This window comes from Protomyctophum bolini, assembly GCF_963924005.1.
Source record: "Protomyctophum bolini genome assembly, chromosome: 1".
Lineage (NCBI taxonomy): Eukaryota > Metazoa > Chordata > Actinopteri > Myctophiformes > Myctophidae > Protomyctophum > Protomyctophum bolini.
In genome coordinates this window covers 38,723,518-38,737,252 of record NC_137862.1, presented here as the reverse complement: position 1 = coordinate 38,737,252, position 13,735 = coordinate 38,723,518, and the positions used below count along the sequence as shown (strand labels likewise).

At 43.8% G+C, this 13,735-nt stretch overlaps 1 protein-coding gene across 4 annotated transcripts in view; it reads left to right on the top strand.

The window, feature by feature from the left end:
- The first annotated feature begins 212 nt into the window (after window positions 1–212).
- tln2a (talin 2a) overlaps window positions 213–13,735 on the top strand; it is a 163,373-nt gene continuing 149,850 nt past the window's right edge. For all 4 annotated transcript variants that reach the window (XM_080766374.1, XM_080766373.1, XM_080766372.1 and 1 more), the window contains exon 1: window positions 213–336. The gene's annotated coding sequence lies outside the window, so the exon portion shown is untranslated. The remainder of the gene's footprint in view (window positions 337–13,735) is intronic.

Genomic DNA, 13,735 nt, shown 5'->3' with positions numbered 1-13,735 from the left:
GTCCCGGTGAATACCATGGAGATCCATAATGGACTACAACTGGCACCGAGTCCATCAATTATGACGCAGTTCCTCTTTTTCCCCTCTCGTAAGATTATCCACCCGCCCCTCCCACGCACAGTACACACACTTGCGACACATGCACACACACAAACGCGCGCACACACACAGCAGCACCTCCTCTGCGCTGTGTGTTTGACCACTTGGAGATTGTCTTTAACCAGGAGGAGGATATCGTATAATTGTGGTTGTGAGAAGCTAGACTGCGCGCTGCATCTTCTAACGGGACTGGAGCGGTTTGCGATGAACCAGTGATCGAACCGGGACCGGACCGGGGTAAGGTTCACCCGTTTGTAATCCGATTTATTCTCATAATGTCCGCAGGTCGCTATCAAACACACCAGTCCTTTTTATTAGGCTATTATTTCAAGGACCCCCCCCCCCTTGTAACTCTGACTGAGAGCGTACAAATGGTAATGGACCCATTTTGTACACGCTCAGCCTCAGAGTTACAGTCAGACCCAGTGTAAAGGGTCCATTTATAACCCCCGCCCTGGCTCAAGAAACCCTGAGACTGAGGGTTACAATATCGCTACGCGAAGTCGCGGATCCATGCTGGCTGCAACAAGCATGCATACATACATGTCCCACCAGGTTTTGGAATAAACAGTGCATGTTGGTTTGGCCACAGCATGTGTATTCGTGCGTGTGCGTGTATGTGACAGCAGCAGCAGAGCAGGGGTGTATTGAATGAACGGTCCATTTATCACAATCTGTCAGTCACTCGTTGAAAAGAAAACTAACGCGTCTTAAACAAAAACAGTCGTTTTTGGCTCAAGCTGACTCGAGCGACTTAGATTTTTGTAAACGAACAGAGTATGGGATATGGCACTCGTGCACCCCCCCCCCCCAATACATCCCACACCGGTGGGATGCATTTGTTAACATGCCTGTTGTGTGATGATCGTCTGTGTTGCAAAACATTTGCGTGTACTGTGTGCATGGGTGAGATTAAAATAAAAACATGACTGGAGCATTGTAAATGGTCTGAGACTGAGTGAGTGTGAGACTACACGGTGTTTTTTTTTAGACTGAGTGAGAAGGGTCGAAATTGAAACCCTCCGCCATGTCGAGCCTCAATTATACCCCGTCGTACGCCAGTCTGGTTCTTTTCGGCGAGCGACTCACTTGTCTTCAACAATTGAGTGCAACGTGGTGTCTATTCACACGCGCGGCAGCTTATTTATTATTATCGCTACCATTCAACACATAACACTATTAAATGCAACTAGACTAAACTGTTATATTATGCCTACATTGTAACTAATACATACATTGTAGGTAATTACTGCTACATTGTAATTTGTAACTAAACTAATGGGTGCATGCCTTTTAATTAAATGGCTGATCAGTGCATGCTTGATGCCACACCCCTTCCATAGACGCCCTCACACTGGCTTCCATTTGTCTAATTAATAAGGCCAGTTATTTGTTGTGTCTCTGACACATGAATTATAAGTACCCTTACTAGTATAGTAGTAGCCTATTCATTACATTTCTTATGTTGAAAAATCTTTTGTTGTTCTTTTTTTAATTTGAATTTAGCGGTAGTTCAATAAATCAGAATTTACTTCCAATATAATTATTCAATAATACATACTTATTATTTACACGCCAAGTTTGTGTCCGGGAGAATTGATGGCAATGTGCTGATCATTAATTTATTAATGTGAGGATAAATCACTGGCAAATTGTGTGTGTGTGTGTGTGTGTGTGTGTGTGTGTGTGTGTGTGTGTGTGTGGTCAAATAAAGTAGTGGTTCTCAAATATCTTCATGTCAAGGATTAATATGTATCTGGCTGTGGATACCCTTCTGCAATGTGACCCCCATACAAGATTTGTGTTGTTCAAGATTGTTTGAAAATAGCAGATCTACAAGCTCACAATTGCATCACATCGCAACATGCTTGTGATGGGTTAAAGTGGTTGAACTGGTTTCTGATGTTTTATTAACTCATTTTGCTGGGGACCCCCTGGAACCCCCCTCAAGATCCCACTGGTATAAGATGAGTGCGTGTGCGTTTCATAGGTTAAACTAAATTGTGGAGAAGCCTAGAACCCATCTCCTGGCCTGACTGCTGAGGCCTTGGCTTGTCATCAGAAGATGCATGACTGGTTGCAGTCTGGGACTGTGTGCACTACCTCTTGAGTACAAATGCAACCGTGTGTGTGTCTCAACAGAGACTGACCACTTTCCTAATTGCTATTGCACATAAATGATGCCTTGGGCTACTTGACTTATCTGTACACATTTACCTTCTAATAATGCACATTTTGGAACAAATGCCCTCAGGCCTGGATTGACCACTTAACGTACCTATTCATTGGGCCGACCAATGAATGGATATATATGAATATATACAGTATATATATTTGTTTTTAACCTACTACAGTTTTACGGTTATTATGGTAATTATCAGAACATATTTTTCAGTAAAACTGGTGGTATTAGGGCTTGTTTGTTAAATTGTTTGTGTGTGCCTCGACGGAGTGTGCCGGTAGAGTATCTGCGTGCTGGTTAGTGGTGGGCCGGTCTGGGCCAAATGTCGGGGTCGAATTTTTGACCCAGTCCAGCCCTGCGTGAAATCCAATCCATTATGTAAATTTGAGGTTTGTTTTCTGACAAATCCTCGTGCTTGCATTGTTCTCTTGCTGATTCACCTGTTTGGTAGTGTTGTTATGTAATCTCCAGCTTCACTTTAACAACTCGATCGCTAGTCTCTCAAGCCAATTATTCCATGCTCTCTGAATGCTACATAGTGTGTAACTACATCTCCTGACAGAGCTGTCATCTGGTCGTCATTTCCCTTCATGAAAATAATATTTAAATATACCTTATAGATATTATTGAATTTCCATTTCAGTTTAATATGCAATATGGTGGGTACAGACTGGGTCAACTTGTGTCCATTTTACTAAGTATAGAGGGTCTAAGTGGTGAACCGCCACAAACTGTTGCCCACAGCAGCTCTGATAGTTTATTAAACCATAGCTTGACTGAAACCAAACAACAAACCGAGAGCATTTTCCATCCTATCACCAAACGACAACGGTGACCTTTCTGGAAAAACGTGTTTATCCATCTATTATTATAATGGCCCAGAATGAACCTCTTTTCTCGCTGTCTCTCTCTTTCTCTCGCCTTTATCCCTCTGTCTCTTTCTTTGTCTGTCTCTGTCTCTCAATATCTCTCTCTCCCTGTCTCTGTCTCTCTGTCCCTCCGTCTCACTAGCATGACTGACAAACATTGTTGTTTTACTGTTTCAATTGTGCCGTTGTCCAATTATCAGTTAGATCAGACAGCATGGAGAAAGAAAGCGGGTTTAAGCAGCATTGTGACTCAACAACAATGTTCTTTAACACAACACTGTCTGTGTCTGTTGATTCTCTGTACTATATACAGTACAGTACGTTTGGTCCATGAATCACTCGCCAACAAGATGTTTAGTAAAGTCATAATGAACTGAACACATCTTGCCGGTCTGCTGCCCAGGAATTATGGTGCACAATTTGGAGAACTATGGGAATTCTGGCAACCTGGTTGGGTCTGGGAAATATGTCATTGAATATTGTAACGATATTGTGATATGAGACTAGACATGGGATTTTGGATATTGTATCATATGTATTATTTTCTGAAAAAAGTGAAATTGTCAATCTTCAAGGGCATGCAATGCAATGTGCTGTGAGCTTGTAGATTGGTTATTTTCGCTGTTGAGGTATTTGATAACAAAATATTGTGATTTGATCCGTCCACATGTCCCAGCCCCAGTTGCACAATTTCATTGGTATTTGCGTTGGCCTATAATAGTCTGTCTTTCAAGTGACATGATGTTTGACGTTGCATATGGAGCTGCAAGAGGTGACATACTAAATCCAACACGGGTTGTGCTTGTAACCACACCCCCGGGCAAGTTACGTTTACTGAGGTTAAGGTTAGGGTTAGGCTGTCAATCACAGCGACTGGCCAATCACAGCGCGTCCTTGCACAACCTGCGTAGACTTTGGTATGACGCCTGCAGGAGTGCTCCCATAGGGGAGGAGCTTGGAGCAGCCATGTATTTATTGCTCATAAAGACCTTGGAGGTCAACCACATCCGGTCATGCAGGAGTTAATCACCAGAAGCACTGGGCTAATGTATCGATCTGGAACCTTTGTTCTACATTTAAAAAAAAGCCTTGTGCTGTCACCAGCGGCTACAGGGAGAGGAAGTAATGAGCGAACCTCTACTGTCAGCATGGTTGCAGTGTGGCTTGTGAGTGGACCATGGGAAGGAAGTCAGCAGCAGAGCTGTGTCGTGTCCTCTAGGGGTGGGTGATATCACTTCAAATCAATATCATGATTATTTCACAGCCTTAGTGAAAATACCTACAAGTCCACAATGCATCACATTGTGAGCTTGTAGATTGGCTATTTTTGCACGCCACCATTGTACAACGTATACGTGGTTATTGGTTAATCAGACAAATTTTGACGATTGGGGCAAAAGAGCAGCCGCCTGCGAAGCAGATGGTTCCAGATTCAATTCCTGGCCCCGCCAAGGGGTCGAGGTGTCCCTGAGGAATTTGAATATCATCTTCATAGCACTAGCATGCAGATTGACATGTGCAATGTTCAAATCCGTCATTTCTTTAACCCACATGAAGTGAACAGATCATTGTTATTGATTGTAAACAAAAGAAAAATCTATTCGAATTTGTTTCTGCATCAATTTGTTCATATACGAAAAAAGAATATACATCTCAAATATTCAATTAACCTACATGAGAAAGTCCTGTCCTCCCTTCATCCCTAACCAGCCAGGCAAGCTGTATCTTCTCTATGGCAGGAGATGCAAGAAGGTGTGTCATTTTGACAGTCCAGTCTGAAGAGAGAGTCACTGCAGTGCTGGTGCTTGTTGCTGCTAATTCTCGACTTGTGATTATTTCTCCCTGGCGTGTGTTACTTCTGCAGTATTTCCAGTTGGAAGCATTGTGCTGGGATGCAGGTGAAGTCACAGTGGGGTGTGAATGATGGGGGTGCGCACGCTTTTCCGACACACCACAGGTCCGAAGCGCAGGGACATGCGATGCGAAAATGCGATGGTCCGACATGCGCTGCTCCTGTGCTTGCGGTTATGGTTATGGTAGGGATTGAGGTTTTGGAATCAATAGTATGTCGGAACTAAAGCCTGTACCTGAATGATGATAGCAATGTGTCAACACGTTTGTGTCCAGAGCACAACTTGGATAAACAGCTTGATACTAGCCTCGGAAATCCAGGCGTTTTTATTTCTAGGGAGAAAAAAAAAGTCTGGGTCCGAGTCCACTTAAATACGGCATAGAGTAGCGCAAACGTCAATCACTCTCTGCTGATTTCTGATCGTCTGCACCTTTGCTATATTGAAGCAGCCACACACGCACACTGCACACACTCTCTCTCTCTGTCGCTCTAATTCATTAGTCCCATGTCGCACAGCTGCGTCTAGATTCTCCCGGCAGCTGCCTATGCCATAGAAAGCATAGGTGGACCCCAGGCTAGCTTAATTGATACTAACTTGAAGTTGATAAAAGATCATCTCTGCTGTCTGGCAGGCACTGAGTACACCACATTGGCACATTTGTTGCAGTTGATTTGAAATGATTGTCTGTTACAAGCAGCCTGGCGATAACTAAATCTTGAAGTACTCTTCACATTGTCCAAGTCGCCTGGAATTCACTCTTATTCACACACTTATATGCACACCTACTGTATTCAGGATTCATTTCATACATAAAGGCTAAGGTCCACACTTCTGGTCCACACTGCTTGTACTGTGCTTTCACAGACTATGGTTCTATGAACCACCACCTACTACTAAGAACTTGTGTATTGTTGCCAGTCTACAACTTTTGAAATAGAATGTTCAACCTGAAAAGACTTCTCCTTCCATGATTGCAGGCATTTACACTGTTTTACAGATGATCAACTCAATACATTTGTTGACAAATTTCTCCTGACTATTATTAGCCTAATAATTAGTTTAGTGGAGGATCATATTGTTATGTTGAACAGGTGGTAGAATAGCAGCGTGTGGACTGCACATTAAAGTATCCAACGTTGTAATCCTCCTACCCTGCAGTATTTCACTCTGCATTCTGGTTCAATTCCAGCATCCATGACCATGTGTCCAATGTGTACCACTGCCTCACACACGTTTCTATTTTCAGCAGATCCCTGGTGAAAAGCAGCTCTTGTCAGAAGTTTTGATAACTTTATAAAACTGGTTTATAGGTCGGGGAGATCACAGTCTACATCACAAATCATCTGTTTCAAAGGTGATTTCAGCATTTACAAAAACATTCTGACACAGACCTAAATCTCAGATGAAACGGGGAGGGAAAAACCGCATGCATTATTCATGGTCCCGAATGATCCAATTCCACTGAAAGCTACCGCAAGCAGATGGCATAATGGAATTCACTAGACACCACACTGAGTGGTGCAGCCACTCCAAGGAACGGCAATGTGTGTCTGTTCCTATGTCTGTCTGTCTGTCTAGGGTACCAACAGGTGACAAAGTGGCGCTGTTGAGCTTCACACTGCACAGGTGCATGATGGGATCTGAGTTTTTAGTAAAGAACAGCAATGTGTGTCCCTATGTCTCTCTGTTTAGTGTACCAACAGGTGTCAAAGTGGCATTGTTGAACTTCACACTGTGCACAGGTGCATGATGAGAGGCAGTACAGTACAGAGTACATCGTTTGACAGCCATTAGTCCGACATGACAACCAATAGTCCGACATGCCAATAGTCTGACATGCGTACTAAGAGTCCGACAGCCAATAGTCCGGCACCCAAATTATCCGACATGCCAACAGTTCGACGTGACTGCGCGCCTAGTATTCATAAGGTCCACACACACTGCACTTGGACAACTGGGCATCTAGGGACATGTGGCTACCTGGATAACTCGGCACAGAACACACACACACACACACACAGCACCACTCAGGTCACACAGGTATGTTGGCATGTCGGACCATTTGGGTGCCGGGCTATTGGCTGTCGGACTCGTAAATTCATGCCATACTTTGTTAGAGTGTCGCACAAAAGTAGCAGAAATAGCTGATCAAGATAGGCTATTTCTCTACTTTTTATCTATTTTGAAAGTGAAAGGGCTTAATTGTGTCTGAATATTGAACCATCATGGGTTACTAAATATTAATAACCACCACATTGGCTGTATTGGAACACTGTTCTACTGTGCATTTCCTGAAAAGCAACAGTTTGGGAAATACAAGGTGACCTGTGACAATATGCTTCAAACTCAGACTTCTAGCCCACAGTTCTTAACATTAAGAAATGAAATTTAAATGAAATTAATGACTGAATTAAATAGCCGAGGTGTATGTGTGGTTAAAGATCAATTATTAGAGTGGGCTGCTTTGCAATTTTGAAAGACTAAAAGTGAAAAGTTAAAGTTAAACATAATGTACTAGGCTTGATAGTTAATTAGTACAATAGTGAGGCAGCGAGGCTGCGAGAGGGAGACAAAATAATAAAAAATAAGCTTTTACAGAAAGATCAAAGAGAAACAAATGGCTTACCTACAGTAATTATCGTTTGTATAAAAACATCAGATTAGGTATTCATACCTGCTTTGCAGCGAGAAACATTTGTCATAACTGAGGTCTTTCATTAACATAGACACTAGTACGGTCTGTTATGTTGTCTTGTTGCTATAGCTATGGTGTGTGTATGGTAATTGACATGCTGTACCCTACGTCTTAATGGTGTTTAGTTAAAACAAACCCTGAGTAAGTGTACAACATAGTAGAGGTGACCTGACAATTTAAAAGATAACAAAACATAGAACTGAAAAGTATTTTTTTGCCACTTATACCATGATGATATCCTGGTTACTTGTTTGTTCATGTTTTGTCCTAGGCCGGCCGGTTGGCCATTTAGACTGTTTTTGGTAGGCAACCCGGCCAGAGACCATGCGTTCCCCAAAGTGTTTAGATTTGTTTTATGGTTGAACACAAATGTTAAGGATGTTATCCAGACTCGGAGCCGGTGCTAGCCGACAACGGTGGGTTGGGGGGGGAGGGGGGAGTACAGGGGGCTGTCACGTCATTGTTTAACATTATTTATTTTTACTGATGGAAGCTGATCAATCGATCCCTCCTGGTACACACAGTGACAAGTGACAACACCACTCTTAACACAGAAATTACCAGAAGGTTTGTGTTTTTTAACTTGACTGAGGGAGGGGGCTAGCCTAGATTGTCAGGTTGAGGGGGCATGACCCCTGTGACGCTGGGTCTGTCCAGAGTCCAGACTATGATGGCATGTTGTTTGGACCGATGGCGATGCTATGTTTGATGTGTACCTGTTATACTAGTGTCTTTGAACTTTCGTTGCACTCTATTTACATGACCATTTACCCTGTTGTTTGTTGACTAAGGTTCATGAATCACTTTCTCTGATCTCACCCGTGTAAGTCGCTCTGGATAGTAGTAGTGTCTGCTAAATGCCTAAATAGTAAATTATCAAATTTAAAATGCATGTGGAACTAGACAAAGTTCCCCTCATGGCACAGGTCTCCACCAGGCCAGGTCAGGTTGTGGCCTCCTGGTGGCGCTATAATAGGCCAATGTGAAAAAGGTGCCATTTGTTCTTACACCCTTGATTGCAATTGGATGATTTGAGGCATTTTGTGCAAAAAATGTGTTTTGTAAAAACCCACCTGTTGGTGTTGCTATAACAGGCCAATGTGAAAAGTGTTGGATATATTCTTCCATATGTATCTCTATATTTAGTTAATTTAGGGCTTTTATGCCTTTTTATTATTGATAGGCCATTAGGTTGACAGGAGATGGGGAGTGACACGCAGCAAAGGTTGTCAGGATCGGGACTCGAACCCGCATTACGCTGTCTACTCTGTATCTCCATATTTGAACTTTTTGTAAATGAACGCCCTACTTTATCATACAAGAGTGTCACACACAAGTAGTGAAAATAGTCGGCGATCTACAAGCCTTTATTTTTATTTTTTAAATGGTATTAAAAGGAACAGTTTTGCACATAGGCTAGCCCTGGTCCAGTGACACCCTGTGGGGCACGCCTCCACTAAATTTTCCCACTGCCGTGCGAGGGTTTAGAATTAACCCAAAAATAAACAAAACAACGTACCTACTCACCGAAACAAAGCCTGCTAGCCCTTGGTAAAAGTCTATTCTCAAAGCTGGGAAGCATCTCGGGCCCCCAGCTTCTCTCTAAAATGCACTTTGTGCCATTTTAATAAAGCAATGTACCGGACAGAGTAACTTCTTCTACTACGGCATTTTTTGGTTGTTCCTGTGCCGATCCACTTGGATGCATTTTATTGCGAAACAGAAATATCTCATAACTCTTTTTTTGCTGCTAGCTGTTAGCATAAATGTAGTTCAGCTGTGTCAACGCTGCGTCCACTTTAACAGGATCGGTTTCCTCCCCCCTGCAGCCCCATGCAAACACTCACTGTAACTATTTGCGATCATTAGCATCAGTGCACAGTGTTGTCAGAAACGTTTACAGTACATGTCGGGAGCGATGCGGTACAAAGTCACGAATTACATCCGAACTTTGGATGGCAGAAGATCACCAAGGACAGCGATCCTAGATTCTGACCAATGGAGGTTTGAAAATCCTGCTTTGAATTGAGGTAAATGGAGAGCAGTTGTAATTCTTTCTCTACCAGGTCCGTATATATATACTGTACGTCCCGCTCAGCTATGGGACGTTAGCCCCAGGTTGAGCCCCAGAGCAGCTGTTAACGTTGATCCGGTTGCTATGCATCGCCTCCGCCACCACTATGGGACGTTACAAGTAACCTTATACACCGAGTATACTTGGGGGTTACGTACTGTATGTGCCTAGCAAATAACGTACCATAGCTGGGGGGGACGTGTGTGTGTGTGTGTGTGTGTGTGTCGCGATGCGTGCACTCTTGGCTGAAACTTACATCTCTTAAAAAAAAAAAGCAGAAATCCACCCGCAAGGCCATATGTGATGTTGTTGTTGCTGCTGATGCAGTTTGAATAGTGCTATATAAGGGAAAAGCATTCTTTGTTTATTAGTGATGGAAGACTGCATGGGCTGCCGCTGGCAGCCAGCTCTCTCTCTCTCTGCGGTAGAAACGCGGGCGAGCAAAGAGATGGATGAAAGACTTACTCAACAGTGACCCCCTGTAAACATTTCTATTGTTTAGAGCAGTGGTTCTCCAATTGGGGCGATTGAGGGGGGTTCCAGGTGGTCTCCAATAAAACGAGTTGATAGTACAGCATCAAAATCAGTTGAACCACTTTAACCCTGCTGTGTTACATCGGCACTTTTCAAATAACCGATTTACATGCTCACACATCTGCTATTTTCAACAAATCTTGTTTTTTTTTTTAGTGGTGCAACCACTCCAAGGAACAGCAATGTCCCTATGTCACTATGAGTCTGGGTCTGCACACAACTTACAGTGAAATGTTCTTTTCTTTGTGCTCGATAAAGGTGAAGTAGTGAGAATATAGCCATTTGGAGAAACACGATGTGGCCTCCGCCGCCACCATGACAGACTTGTTGTGTGTGGTGGCGCTCATCTCCGCTGTGCGCCACCACACAGGCACACACGTCTCTCCCTCCTCTCCTCCCTTTCTCTCCCTCCTCTCCTCCCTTTCTCTCCCTCCTCTCCCTTTCTCCAAGAACCGCAGTTCTTCCTCAGTCTCTCTCTAGCCGAGACGAACTGAGTATTTCACCATGCAGTAACGATAACTGAGTTACTGAATTAAAAAAAATCACACCCGTGTGAACTGAGTGGTGCAACTCCCCCCCCCCCCCCCCCCCCCTCTCTCTCTCTCTCTCTCTCTCTCTCTCTCTCTCTCTCTCATATTAGCAGGCAACAGTGCAGCACTATCCCTCTCTCTGTTTCTGGCACAACAGCGCCCCTACTGGTACTCATAGTCATATACTGGTGCTCATTAACACATACAGGGTAGTCACATAGGTGAACCAACACATAGGTGAACACGGACATTGCTCTTCCTTGGAGTGGTTGCACCACTCAAAAAATGATGCATTACAGTACTAGTGACTGCTGAAAATAACGCTGTTACACTAACACGGTCCCAACACTGATATAAAGTGTGTTGTGCTGCTGTGCAGCATGTGTCCCTGGCCCCCAGAGGGGGGGCATTACGTGTCTCTGGCCCGGTGGGGCACATTAACCGTGAATACACTTGTCTCAACCGGTGGCGACGAGCTCACTTTTCATTGGAATAGCTTGCTTGGCCACGGGGCTAAAACTGTCTGAGGAGGACTCTACTTTAACATCTTAAACGAGACCATCTGGTTGTGGAAAATCCACTACAGTAAGCCATTAACAAGGCTTAGCGTTTTATTGGATGGCCGATCGTTCCTTTGGGTGGCGGCTCGTCTTGGCAGAGACCGAAATAGTGGGAGTCGGTGCTTAAAAACATTTTTTATTAGTTAACAATGCTCTGACCGAGTTGCCAGTGTTGTTTTTATGATCGGCTATTTTGCCGTTATGTTGTGGAGGAGAATGATTGGCTCTTTGCACTCTGATGCTAGCCTCTGCTACTGTGTTTGTGAGTGTGGTCCTTTCCCTTCTGCTGCACTATACCAGGGGTTCTCAACCCGTGGGTCGCGACCCCTCGGGTTGCCAAATTATTTTGAGAGGTCCCCAAATTATAAAAAAAAAGAAATCATGTTTTTTAATGAATGGCTGGAAAATGGAAGTGAAGAGTTTACAATGGTACATGCATAAACTTTCCTTAATGATTATATCTGGACTGGTTTCAGTATTCATTAATTCATTTATGATTTGTATTGCGCATTGTCACCTATCAAAATCTTTTTTTATATATAATGGCGGTCAAGGCCTTTTGGCGCCCCCTGGTGGTGATAGATGAGTTTTAATGTAATTTAATCCAGAATTAATAGTATTTTATTTACCGTTTTTAGCAGCCATCGTTAGCCTCTGGTAGCTGCCATGGTGTGTAGTCATCAAATATCCAAAATCTCCTCGTGCTAAAGCATTTTGGGGCTCAGATTGAGATAAATGACCATGTTTAGAGCTTGATAAAACATTAATTTGAACTAGCCTCACCTTACCGCCTAACGTAGCGTCATGGAATCTGTTTAACCACCCCGCCCACGACCCAAGAATGGGTCATGACTCTTGACCTATGCTCGGTAACACGTTTGGATCGCGGCTTGTATCTGTTTTGGTCAAATTAAGATATTTCTCCTGGTCTCTCCAGCACTAATGAAAAGCATGTTTTTTTTTTGTGCTGTAGCCCAGGTTTTTTTTAGACTGTATACCATAATTATTCCCTGTGCGACATGCGCACATATAGACAAATCCACGGAGAGGTGCCCTGGGCGCAGCCATAGCTGAGGTGTACAATTAACCGCAGATTGACACCTCAGTATTGATTGCCTACACCTACCCTACAGGACACAGCTCCATGGATTTGTCTATACTAGGCTGTACACTCGCGTAGTCAATGGATGAAATTATTAGCATACGGCATACTACGTATATATGCTGTATAACGGTAGAACACACAACTGTTTTTTATGCTGCAAAGCTTATTCTCTGCAGGCTATACTGCTTGCAAACGGTCGGCTACAAGCTCCTGTCGCCAGTTTGAATTTAATTGTGATAATCCAATATCAGTGTTTTTCTGATGTGGCTAATTGAAATGAAGTGGCACAACAATCTGCAGAGCTTTAAGTTGCTTGTGTTTTGGTGCTGACATTATCTGTGGGCCACTTGTTCTGGGACTGGCAGCTGGACAAACGGTGCATTGTCGGCTCCTTCTCTTAAGATGGTCCCGGGCATTCTCTCTCTTTTTTAGACCACGGGGAAGAATGCCAGCCTTGTCCTGACTAGGGTTACTTATCCCCCCACCCCCCGAGGGCTGAGTGCTCCCTCGGGGGAGTGACTCCAACCTTTACAAATGACTGATGTCCCTCAGTGTAATTTCCTCTGTCTCAGTTTGTCACTCTTTGCCATTTAACTCAGGTGCTCTCTGTTGCGGTTACAAGGTTAGCCGTGTCTTTGATGGAGTTGGTGGGAACTCATCTTTCGGCCTGTCTGTCTGTCTGTCTCTCTCTCTGTACTCAGCGATCTCTCGTCTTATCTGAGCTTCGCTGCACGTAGGTAGGGTAGGTACAGATGTGAATAAATAGATGTGAATTCTGCCAGCTATGTATTGTGTACTTAGGGCTGCCTCACATTCTAGACAGAGCTGTATTTGACCCAACTCTGGCGCACTGTGGAGCCAATTGTTTTATGGGATTATCAACTTCAAATCAACTTCTTGAACACAGGTGTAAATAAGTGTGTTAATAGCCCCGCTTTGCTTACAACGTTAAGCAAATGTAGCGACCGATATACAGTACAAGCTGGGGTTTGGTTAAACAGATTTGCTTGCTGGGGACACTCTGGAACCTCCTCAAGGATCCCACTTTGAAAACTACCGCCTGTGGAGAGTGAGTGGTTGTTTGTCCCTCCCACTGTGTGTGGTGATATTCCTGATGAAAGATAAGCCACCCTGGATATCAGTCCTTGTCTTCTGACCTAGCAGGAAACGGTAGCAGCCAGGCCTCGACCGTGGTCGAAAATGATGATGAGCAGCCAGGCAGACCTCCCCCAAT